The sequence below is a fragment of the Leptonychotes weddellii genome, chromosome 9 (assembly GCF_054177405.1).
Source record: "Leptonychotes weddellii isolate Sample4059 chromosome 9, ASM5417740v2, whole genome shotgun sequence".
NCBI lineage: Eukaryota > Metazoa > Chordata > Mammalia > Carnivora > Phocidae > Leptonychotes > Leptonychotes weddellii.
This window is the reverse complement of record NC_138377.1, coordinates 80,790,635-80,801,970: the sequence shown is the minus strand read 5'-3', so window position 1 is coordinate 80,801,970 and position 11,336 is coordinate 80,790,635.

Here is an 11,336-nt window from a genome sequence, read left to right as displayed (position 1 = left end):
GGGAATATAGGAACAGTGTAAAACAGTCTAGAACCTCAAGGGAATTTAGGTTGACAAGGAATAGAGCTTGGCACTCGGCACAAGAGAGCAGTAGAAATAGCCCTGCACTTGGAATCAGAACACCTGGTTTTGACCATGCTATAGGGTCTTGAGCCTTTTCCCTAATTTTTTCAGACTTCATTCCTTGCTTGTCAAATAGAGGTAAGAGAATGAACATCAAAGAAGCTTATAGCTTGTAAAATAATATCAGCAGTACATGTTATAATAAATAGTGTTTATATATAAGTTAATACAAAATGCTAGGCATTGAAAAGAACTTTGGAGGCATACAGACCTGGATTCATATGTCTTTATTAACTGTCTGGTTTCAGGCAAAGTACTGGACATCTATGAGTTTCAGTTTCTTAATCTGTATAATGGGTACAGATGGAGCATGGTAGAGCTCCTAGGAATACTGGTGGCAAAGGACAGAAAGCATGAAGCAGAGTGGCTGGCACATAGCATGCACTGAATAAGTGAAAGATTTCATTTTGTGATTAATATAGCTTAACAATAGACACTGTATATAATTTGGTGCTAAATTTTGTTTGCTTACAGCCTGTGGATAGTGTAGGAGTTCAGAGAAGAGGAATACCAACTATATTTGGGGTCTTGTTAAAAAGACTTTATGGAAGAGGGGTGATTTGAGATAGGCCTGGAAAGATGAGTAAGCTTTGCTTAGGGGGAATAAACAATAGTGTTTACCCAAATTAATCCTCTGGGTTTAGATAGCATAGTCATGATCACACTTGAATTTTTCTTGGCCCTTGTATAGCACCCAGCATGGGAGCTTGAAAGTTATTTACATAAATCTGTCACCTTGGGAATTCCTGGAAGAAAGGGAACACATTGTTTTCATCTTTTGTTCCTTAAAGTAGTGGCTTTCAATCCTGATAGCTCTCAACTCCATGAATATCACCTGGAGAGCTTTTCAAACTACCCATGCTGAGGCCTCATGCCAGTCCCATTACATAGGAATCTCAGGGTATTAGGCCTGGGTATAATGGTGTTTTTGCAAAGCCTCCCAGGCATTTATTATATAAATCTAGGTTGAGAACCATTTCCCTAAAGCACCAACTACACATGAATAGTTGTGTGTTCAATTGTTGAGATGGTTGTATGGAATGGAATATGCTGGAAAACACACTGGACTGCGATTAGGAGTTGCAGGTTCTAGCTGTAGCTCTGCCGTGACTGCTGGTTGAAACCTTTGGCCTCCGTAAGTTCTGTGTCCTCATCTGCTAAATACGGAGGCTGGACTCTCTCTCTCTCTTCAAGCCCTAATGGTCTATGATGTAGCCAAGCAGGCATCGTCCCCGTCATCCCCGTTTGGGGAGCCAGGCTCAGTGGTGGAATCGTGGGGGTGCACCTCTTGCTTTCCCCATAAATATACTTCTCCTTCCCATACCAGCCCCACCCACAGGAACATGAGAGGAGCTCAGCAAGGACATCTGAAAACTGTTTTCCCCTTTTCCCAAGAAAGGCCATATCATCATCAATCTGTGTTTGTTTTCTTTCTAATGAGGGAAATGCGCCCCTCTTATTGGAAACACCTTGTGGAAAGAGGCAAGAGCCTCTCCCCGCAGTCTGGCAGATGAGAGCAGAGCTGCTGGCTGCACCCCACCTGTCCCCACAGCCGAGACTGACACAGCCCCAAAGGCTTTCCATACATAAACCTTTGTGAAGTTTCCTATGCACACAGTGCAGACTAGGCCCCAGTTGTGTTTCTGGCCAAGGTAACACAAACCACATGTCTGGAGAGGAGTCAAGGTGAATATAGTTCCCCCAGAGGCAAACATAAATGGCACCTTCTTGTCTTGGGCCCCTCCTTCCATGCACCAGGCATTGGTAAAAAACCTGTAGAGTAATTGCAAACATCAGTCCTGAAAATCACTGTGCACTTGGGCTAGGCCACCTAATGCTCCTTAGAAGGCAGCTATCAATTTTTACTCTTAATAAACAGCAGAGGGGGCTGGAAATTAGAAGGAAGGTAGTACACATCTAGGGGATTTCATTTGGCATCCTAGCTTCTTAATCTGGACTTACCAGGTAGGAGGTGGCGTGCAGATGGCCTGTGCCCTAGTCCTCGAGCTTTTTCCTAGGTCCTGGAGTGAGCTTCAAAGAGCCATGTTGGGTAGAGCTGGGAGCCAGGCTGGCTTGTCCCCCATGCTTGTGAGAGTTTTGAGGGGGGGGTCCTCTGGCCGGTCAAATGGGTGGTAGCAGCAGCCATTCTGAGAATAGGGCTTCCTGCAAGGATGAGACTAACAGCCCTAGAATCATCTAGAGAATAATTCCTGGATTTCTGGTGATTTGTAAATAATATTTCCTGTTAGAGACTCCATTTGAGCTTCAATTAAGCATAAGAAGGAGCTCAAGCTCTGGAAGCAGAACGAAGTCACATTCTTCCTACCCCAGTTCATTGCTTCTATATCTAACCCCATCATTTCATGTCCTCAGAACCTCAGCCTCCTCATCTGTAAAATGAGAAGAATGGTAGCCACTGCAGAGAGATTTTGCAAGGATTAACTTATAAATGAATGGGCTCTGATCCCAGGCTGCCTGAGTTTGAAACCCTCTCTACCACATTGTAGTTCTGTTGGGCAAGTTGTTCTTCTCCCCCTGCTTCAGTTTTCTTATCTGTAAAATTTTAAGATTAGGAGGGTCTACCTCATAGGGCTATTGTAAGGATCAAATGAGTTAATACTTGTAAAGCTCCTGGAATAGTGACTGGTACAGAGTAAGTACTCAGTGAGAGGAAGAACATTTATTGTGCATTACAGCCCTTCACACAGTGTCTGGCACACATACTGTACATGCCCAATAACTGCCAGTTATTATGACTACTAGAGCTATTCACTCAGCTGGGGAAGGAACATGTGTCCTCACCTCTCATTTCCTCCCTCTAGACTTCCTCATATGATTCAGATGTGAGTCCACTGAGGTGTCATCCTGGCCCTGAGGGAAGAGAAGAGTTGTGGGACCAAGCCAATAGAGCAGGGACATCAGGCTAGCAGCCCAGGCCCTAGGGGAGAGCCCAGGCCCAGGATCCACTGACTTTTCCACAGAAAGAGGAGAAACCACAGCAGCCCTCACTTTCCCTGGGCTCTCACTGAGTCATGCTAAGTCATTCTTGGGTCTTACCCCATGGAAAAAGATGTTTCTACAGAAGCCAGAGAATTTGTACCTAGGGCCCCAGGCTCTGTGCTCAGACTAGGATGTTCTGATGGAGGCCTGCGGGAGGGATGGAGTGAGGTAGAGGGGTTCTGGTTTCCTGGGGGCTTTGAAGGCCCTCTAGTAGCTATGGATGAGGCTGGGTATCTGCTTTGAAAAAGAAAGTTCTCTTCTGGGGTCAGAAGACGAGGACAATAAGCAGTCTCTGGTTGGCTCTTTAGCATAATTACTATTCCTTTCTCTAAAATTAGCCCATGCCTTATTCCTAGAGAAATGGCCTTAATTCACATTCATTTATTCTATAAATATTGGAGGGGCAATATATGCCAGGCACAGTGCTAGGGAATGACCTCAAAGAGGATTTCATGAAATCTTAAATAATTATTATACAGTATTTTCAGCTTGTAATATAAGTGGATTCAAAGTCCAATGGAGGCATAGTGGATGGGGAGATCACACAAGGCTTCAAGGAGGAAATGATGTTGATGTTGAGCTGTTGGTTTCCAGAAACAGACCCATGTGAGTTAAAATTCCATCTCTGCTACTTTTTGATCTTGGAGAAGTTATCTTAACCTTTCTAAGCCTTGGTTTCTCCACCTGTAAAATGACGATAATGGCACCATCTTTAAAGATTTTTTATGTGGACTGAGATAAAACAGAAATAGTGTGCCAGGAACACGGTAAGTAACAAATGGTGGCCATTTTTAATCAGTGAAAATCTGCATATGCCTAAAAATTCCATGGGGGGGATTTTTTGCAAAATTATGGCATATTTGTAATTTACTATTCATGTTTTTATTTCACTGATGGTTGAATCTGAGTCTATAACCCTGAAGTCAGGATCATTGAAGACTGTGGGTTGCCCAAGATCCATTGAAATTCCAAGTATTCAGGAGTGAGTTCAGGTGGTGGGTCCCTGTACACATATGGCCAGGGTTCATGAGCCAAACTTTCACAGATGCGTTCAGATACCACCTCTTTTGTGCATGGCAGAAGGCTGATGTAGTAGCCTAGACTTATAGGAGGTCTTGTGGGGTCATCCCACACAGGCTGGCTGCATCTTGAAGTTAGGGGAAGAGTAGAAAGAGATAGGATGTCTCAGCAAGACTCCAGGACATTCAGTTCATAAAGCGTGTGATTCTTTCTGTGGAAACCTCTGTCTCCATAGTGAATGAAGGGTCTCCTGTATAATGAATGACCCTTCCCCAAACTATCCAACTAGTATCTACGGAGCATCAACTTGTGCCAGGCATGTGAATTACATGTGATTGCCACCTCTATCAATTCTGTATAAGCTGAGCAGAACAGCAGTAGCATTCTTGAGAGAATGGTGACTTTAAGCCATTCAGCACAGAATTCCCTATAAGTATTCTTGGTTCCTTCTGCTTGTGCTCTCTTCCATTAGTTTCACAGAACCTGGTCTCCATTTTTATTTTTTGAGATCTCTTCCTCTCCTCTCATGATCCAGACTGTGCCATGTCTTTAAGAGGCTTGATACATATTTAGCCAAAAAGAGACTTGAAAATGGGCTTGGGTATAACCAAGAGTAAATGGGGCTCATTCCTCACTCATCTCCCCTTTCACCCCACCTAGGGTTATTTAATTGTGAGTTCTCTTATGGCAGTTAGGGATTTATTATTTTATGTGCACTATACTGTTGTGATTCAGTCTGTTGTGTTTTCAGTGAGGAGTCTCCAACTAGAACACACACTCTTTGTGGTCAGGGGCCATGTCTTTTCATTCTTTCATGGTCCTGATTTCTTTTAAGGGTATTGTCAAAGCAAGTCTCAAAAAACAACTCTCTATAAATAGGGCCAAAGAATATTTGACACCTGCTTGGCTGTAATGCTACCAAGAGAATATAGTAGTTACAGGAACATTCTGGATATTCCTAAAATACCCATTATTCAAAGTTGGCCTAGAATAAGATAGGATCAGGTCTGGCTCTCACCTACCTCTCCATTCATCTCACATCACATCCCTCCTCACTCTTTAATCTCAAGATTTACTGGCTCTCTTGGACCACTTCAAAGATGCTACTTTGCACACATTGTTCCCTTTGTCTGGAATGCTTCCTCCCACCTTTCATCCCCACCCAGCTCACTTTTGCCAAATTAATTCCCACTCACCCTTGAGAATTCACCTCAGTTACCAATTTTTCAGAGAGTCTCCCCTGATTTCCCTCACTACATAAAATCCTTTTATTTCTAGTATTTTTGCAGCACATTTACCTTTTCTTTAGGGAGCTTAATACCTAACATATTTGCTATGTAATTGACCAGCATCAGTATCAAACTTCCTCTCTAGATGGTAAATTCCATGAGGGCAAAGCTTGTGTCTATTATTTATTCATAACTTCATCCATAGTACCTAGCATGTAATAGGAATTCAATAAATCTTTTAAGTGAATTATTTGAAATGAATGTTGACATTTACATCAATCTGCAATTATTTAATAAGCATTTACTATGGGAGAATGTGCTGAGGCTATTAGAGGGTAAGGAGAAAGAAAAATGCTATGAGCTAGTAAGGTGCTAACAGCAGAAATGATATTGGGTGATGGATGAGTAGACTAAGGAGCAGGCCAAAAGAACATGGAAACTGAACAGTGTTAGAAAGCAAGGTACACAGAATGGAATGGGCTTAACTCATGAGGGTCAGGGAAGGCAGGTAGAGCTGATGATGAAACTGATGTGTTACAATGTCAACTTAGTGGCCTAACTGAGTAAAAGCCTGTTTATTACTCTTCAGTTGCTGCATGACAAATTACTCTAAAACTTAGTGGCTTAAAACAATACTTATCGTCTTATAGTTTCTGTGGGCATGGCTTAGTTGGGTCCTCTCCTTTGAGTCCCTCACAAGGCTGGAGTGATAATCTCATCTGAAGGCTTGACTGGAGAAGTATCCATTTCCAACTTCACTTACATGGTTGTTGGCAGGATTCTGACTGAATCCTCAGTCCAGAGCTATTGGACTGAGGGCCTCAGTTCCCCACCAGCTAGTAGCCAGGGACCCCCTTTGGTTCCTTGCCTTGCAGGCCTCTTCATAGGGTAGTTAACAAGGCAGTTGGCTTCATCAAAGTGAGCAAGTGAGAGGGCAAAGAGAGTACAACTGAAGGAGAAAGAGCAAGACAGGAATCACAGCCTCCTATAACCGAATCTTGGAAGTAACATCTTATGATTTTTGCTGTAGTCTATGAGTTAGAAGCAAGTCATTAGATCCACACTCAAAGTGAGGGAATTACAAAGAAGGCAGAGATCAGTGGGGAGGGGACTATATTTCAGATATTGCCTAGCACAGTCTATGATGGCTGGTGCCAATTAGAACTAGAAAAAAGAATAAAATTATTATGCCTACATTGCAAGGGTTAATTGTGTTAAGGCTAATTAGCAGGCATAAAAGACAAGGTAAACTAGGAGAACATGGTTCAGAGTCTTGCACAAGGTGGAAATTCAAGTGGAAATATTGTTATAAAGCATTACTTTCTCTTTCAGTCCTGTCTTAGGAAGTCTCTCCAAGACATAGAAGGAAAACTGTGATAAAGATAGGAACAGATACAGAGGAGATAGGCAGAATTTTGAGATAGGTGCACTTATCAAACTCATGCTCTGAGAGCAGGCATAAACATTGGGAAGTCCAGTGTTGCTGGACCTCACAAGATTCCTGCCACACTCCACTACTCACCACCTCTGTGGTCCTTCTCCAGCCTCCCCCCACCTTTTTTTTTTTTTTAAGATTTTTATTTATTTGAGAGAGAGAGCACTATAGAGATAGCAAGCATAAATGGGGCAGAGGGAGAGGGAGAAGCAGGCTCCCAGCTAAGTGGGGAGCCCCATGTGGGGCTCCATCCTAGGACCCTGGGATCATGACTGAGCAACCCAGGTGCCCCATTCCTCCCCCCCCTTTTAAAGATTTATTCATTTTTAGAGAGAAATTGAGAGAGAGGAGGAGGAGAGTGGGGGGAGAGGCACAGAGAGAAGGAGAGACTCCCAAGCAGACTCCTTGCTGAGTGCAGAGCTTGATGTGGGCCTCGATCCCATGACCCTGAGATCACCACCTGAGTGGAAATCAGGAGTGGGATGCTCAACCAACTGCGGCCACCTAGGCACCCCGGCCAGCCACTTTCGAAAATCAAGAGGAATGCAGGTCATCTGAGGGATCATAAGGGTATTTTGTTGCTCCCCCAAGATGGTATTCCTATTGTCATTAGGGACTGTGTTTGTTTTGTTAACTCTCTTCTGAACATGTGCTGATAAGACTGTGACCAAAGGAGATCAAGATTGAATAAGATTACCTCACACAGACAGCAGAAAGCTTTTGGAAAGAAGCACTATTATTTCGATGACAATCTTCTCTACCACAATTTCTTCTTACTGTGAAAAGAATTATGTATATAAATCTTTCTGCCCAAGCAGTGTTGTGACTTCCCAGGGTTATCAGAGCTGAATTTGATTCAGATGAAGTTGTATGCACTGCAGCATGTGGAGAGAATTGTAACCAGACATCAAAGGAGGAATTCAGATTGGTTATAGGAAAATTGTGCTTCCTCCGGTTGTCTGCCAATTAATACATTGGCCCTGTCAAAAGGACATGGATTAAACTCTGGAAGATGAGCCTGGAGATGGGAGGTTGCACTCTGGCTTCTGTGACAAGTCAGTACCCTACAGGTTTTGAGAAGAAGTGAAGTAAAACCAAATTTATGGTTCATTTTGCAAATAGTGGAGGATCACCTAGATCAAAGAGAAATAATCTGGAGGAGTCTGCCTCCTAGTTTTGGAGCCAGAAAGAATTCCATTTGTATTTTTACAAAGACTGGAACAGTTTAGAACCTGACTACTTTTCCCTGCCATAGAGTAGGCCTGTGGGTCTCTCTCTGGGTAGAACACACCAAATGCCTGGATTCTTTAGATGCACTGGATTCATTTAGATCTCATGACTTTCAATCCCTGTACTGCAGTACCTAAGGATAAAGGTGTAGTGTGGGAGAAGGGGCTAGGAGCTCTGGGATCTGATCTCAGCTCTGCATTGATTCAAATGGCAAACCTGGGCAAGTGATTTAACTACCTCCATGAGACTTGGATTTCTCACTCTGCTCACAGAATTACCATGGAGATTATTAAGACATTATAGGTAAAAGCTACTTTACAAAATATAATAGGTGAACCAACCCTTTCCCCACAGTCATCTTCATTTCCCTGATTTCTTATCCACCTACTTATTTGTCCAACCATTTATTCCAACCAAAATTATCTCATTTTCCTTCTAATTGACTTTAATCTTTTTTTTTAAACTCCTTTCTCTCACATTCATCCTTGCTTTTTTGCTTTTACTCTGTTCCTTAAATATTTCCCTTTCTCATTAACCTTTTGTTCTCTTTACCTCTCAGTCTCTTCCATTGTCTGTCTTGACTTCCTGGTCAGTTCCTGCCCTCCATTCCTTGACTCTGTCCTATGTCCATTTCACTCCTTCCCAATACCATATTCCATCCCAAGTTGCCCCAAAGCATTGCCCAACCTCCCATATCATTGCTGGGCTGACCTTTGTATTGGGAAGTATCACTGAAGAGCCCTGCCTCCAGCACCATGATGATGAGCTCTGAGTTGGTTTTCTCATTTGAGAAATGAGTATACTCACTAACTGACTATGATATTATGACTTTATATCTCCCTTTTGCTGATGAAAAGACCTATCTTATCTCTATGTGTCAAAATTATGAACTTAGCAAATAACAATAGATAAAAACTATGGAGTACTTATAATATGTAAACATTATTTAATTCATTTAGTTATGTAACATAGATATTATTTGAGGCTGAAATGCAATAAATAAGCTTTCCAGGGTTATATGGCCAGAATTAAAAGCCAGGTCTATGCTCTATGCACTCCACCCTACTGACCTCTGAAAATTTTTATTTTTGTGATAGACCAGAAATCATCTGACAAAAGAAGTCCCAGTAGCTGCAGAGATAAAACAATGACCTTAAGAGAACCATGGAATGTAAGAGGACTAAGTAAGGAGGACTGATCTATTTCTTTCTTTCTTTTTTTTTTTTTTAAAGATTTTATTTATTTATCTGAGAGAAAGAACACACAAGCAGGGGCAGGGGCAAAAAGAGAGAGACAAGGAGACTCCCCGCTGAGCTGGAAGCTTGATGTGAGACTCGATACTAGGACTCTGAGATCATGACCTGAGACAAAGTCAGATGCTTAACTGACTGAGCCACCCAGGCGCCCCAGACTGATCTATTTCTAAGAACCTAAATGGGCAACAAAGGATATACCAAGATTAGGGATTTATCTTTCCCCAGGACTAGGGTCACCAGATTTATAAAAATACAAGTCACCCAGTAAATTTGAATTTTAGCTCAAACAACAAATAATTTTAATATAAGTATATCCCATACAATATTTGGGACATACTTATACTAAAAAAAAATTTCATTGTTTATCTGAAATTCAAGTTTAACTAGCCAACCTGTATTTTTTTTGGCAACTCTACTCAGAGCTCCAAAATATTTAGCCTTTTCTGCCATCACAGAGCTAGTTTTCCTTTGTGATATGGCTAGTTTTTAGCATATTTCCATAGCCCTTAAAATCACATAGTAAGACTTAAGCTTTCTATGATTAAAAATTCTGATGCAATCCAAGGAAAGACTGATAGATTTGACTATATAAAAAAAAATGTTTTAAGTGGTAAAAAAATACCATAAACCACGCAAAAGACAAATGACAAATTGGAAGGAAATATTTTAAAATATATATCACAGAAAATGGATAATATACCTAATATTTAAATAACTTTTATCAGTTATAATAGTTTTTTGGCGGAGTCTTTAGGGTTTTTCTATACATAGTATCATGTCATCTGCAAATAGAGCTTTACTTCTTCCTAACCAGTCTGGATGACTTCTAGTTCTTTATGTTGTTTAACTGCTGTGGCTAGGACTTCCAGTACTATGTTGGATAAAATTGGTGAGAGTGGGCATCCTTGTCTTGTTCCTGACTTTAGGGGAAAACTCTCAGTTTTTCACCATTGTGTATGATGTTGGCCATGGGTTTTTCATAGATGGCCTTTATTTTGTTGAGATATGTTCCCTCTAGATCACTTTGTTGAGGGTTTTTATCACGAATGTGTGTTGTACTTTATCAAATGCTTTTCTGGCATCTATTGAAATGATCATATGGTCTTTATCCTTTCTTTTATTGATGTGATGTATCACGTTGATTGATTTGTGAATATTTAACCACTCTTGCAATCCCTGAATAAATCCCACTTGATCATGATGTATTTTTTTAAATGTATTGTTGCATTTGGTTTGCTAATATTTTGTTGATGATTTTTTTCATCTATATTCATGAGAGATATTGGCCTGTAGTTCTCTTTATTTGTGGTGTCTTTATCTGGTTTTAGTATCAGGGTAATGCTGGCCTCATAGAATGAATTTGGAAATTTTTCTTCCTCTCATATTTTTGGGAATAGCTTGAGAAGAATAAGTATTAACCGTTCTTTAAATGTTTGATAGAATTCACCTGAGGAACTAACTTTTGTTTGTTGGGCTTTTGTTTTGTTTTTTTGGGGGGGGGTTCTTTTGGAGTTTTTTGATTTTTTGATTACTGATTCAATTTCATTACTAGTAATTGGTGTGTCCACATTTTGTATTTTTTTCTTGATTCAATCTTAGAAGATTGTATGTTTCTAGGAATTTATCCATTTAAGTTGTCCAATTTGTTGGCATATAGGTTTTCATAATATTCTGTTTTGTTTGTATTTCTGTGGTGTTTGTTGTTACTTCTCCTCTTTCATTAGTAATTTTATTTGTGTCTTCTGTTTTTTCTTCCTTCCTTCCTTCCTTCATGAGGCTTGCTAGAGGTTTATCAATTTAGTTGATCTTTTCAAAAAACCAGCTCCTGGTTTCATTGATTTGTTCTATAATTTTTTTAGTTTCTATATCATTTATTTCTGCTGTAATCTTTATTATTTCCTTCCTTTTGCTGGGTTTAGGTTTTGTTTGTTCTTTTTCTAGCTCCTTTAGGTGTAAAAACAATAAAATATTTAGGAACAAACTTAACTAAAGAGATGAAAGACCTGTACTCTGAAAACTATAAAATGCTGATGAAAGAAATTC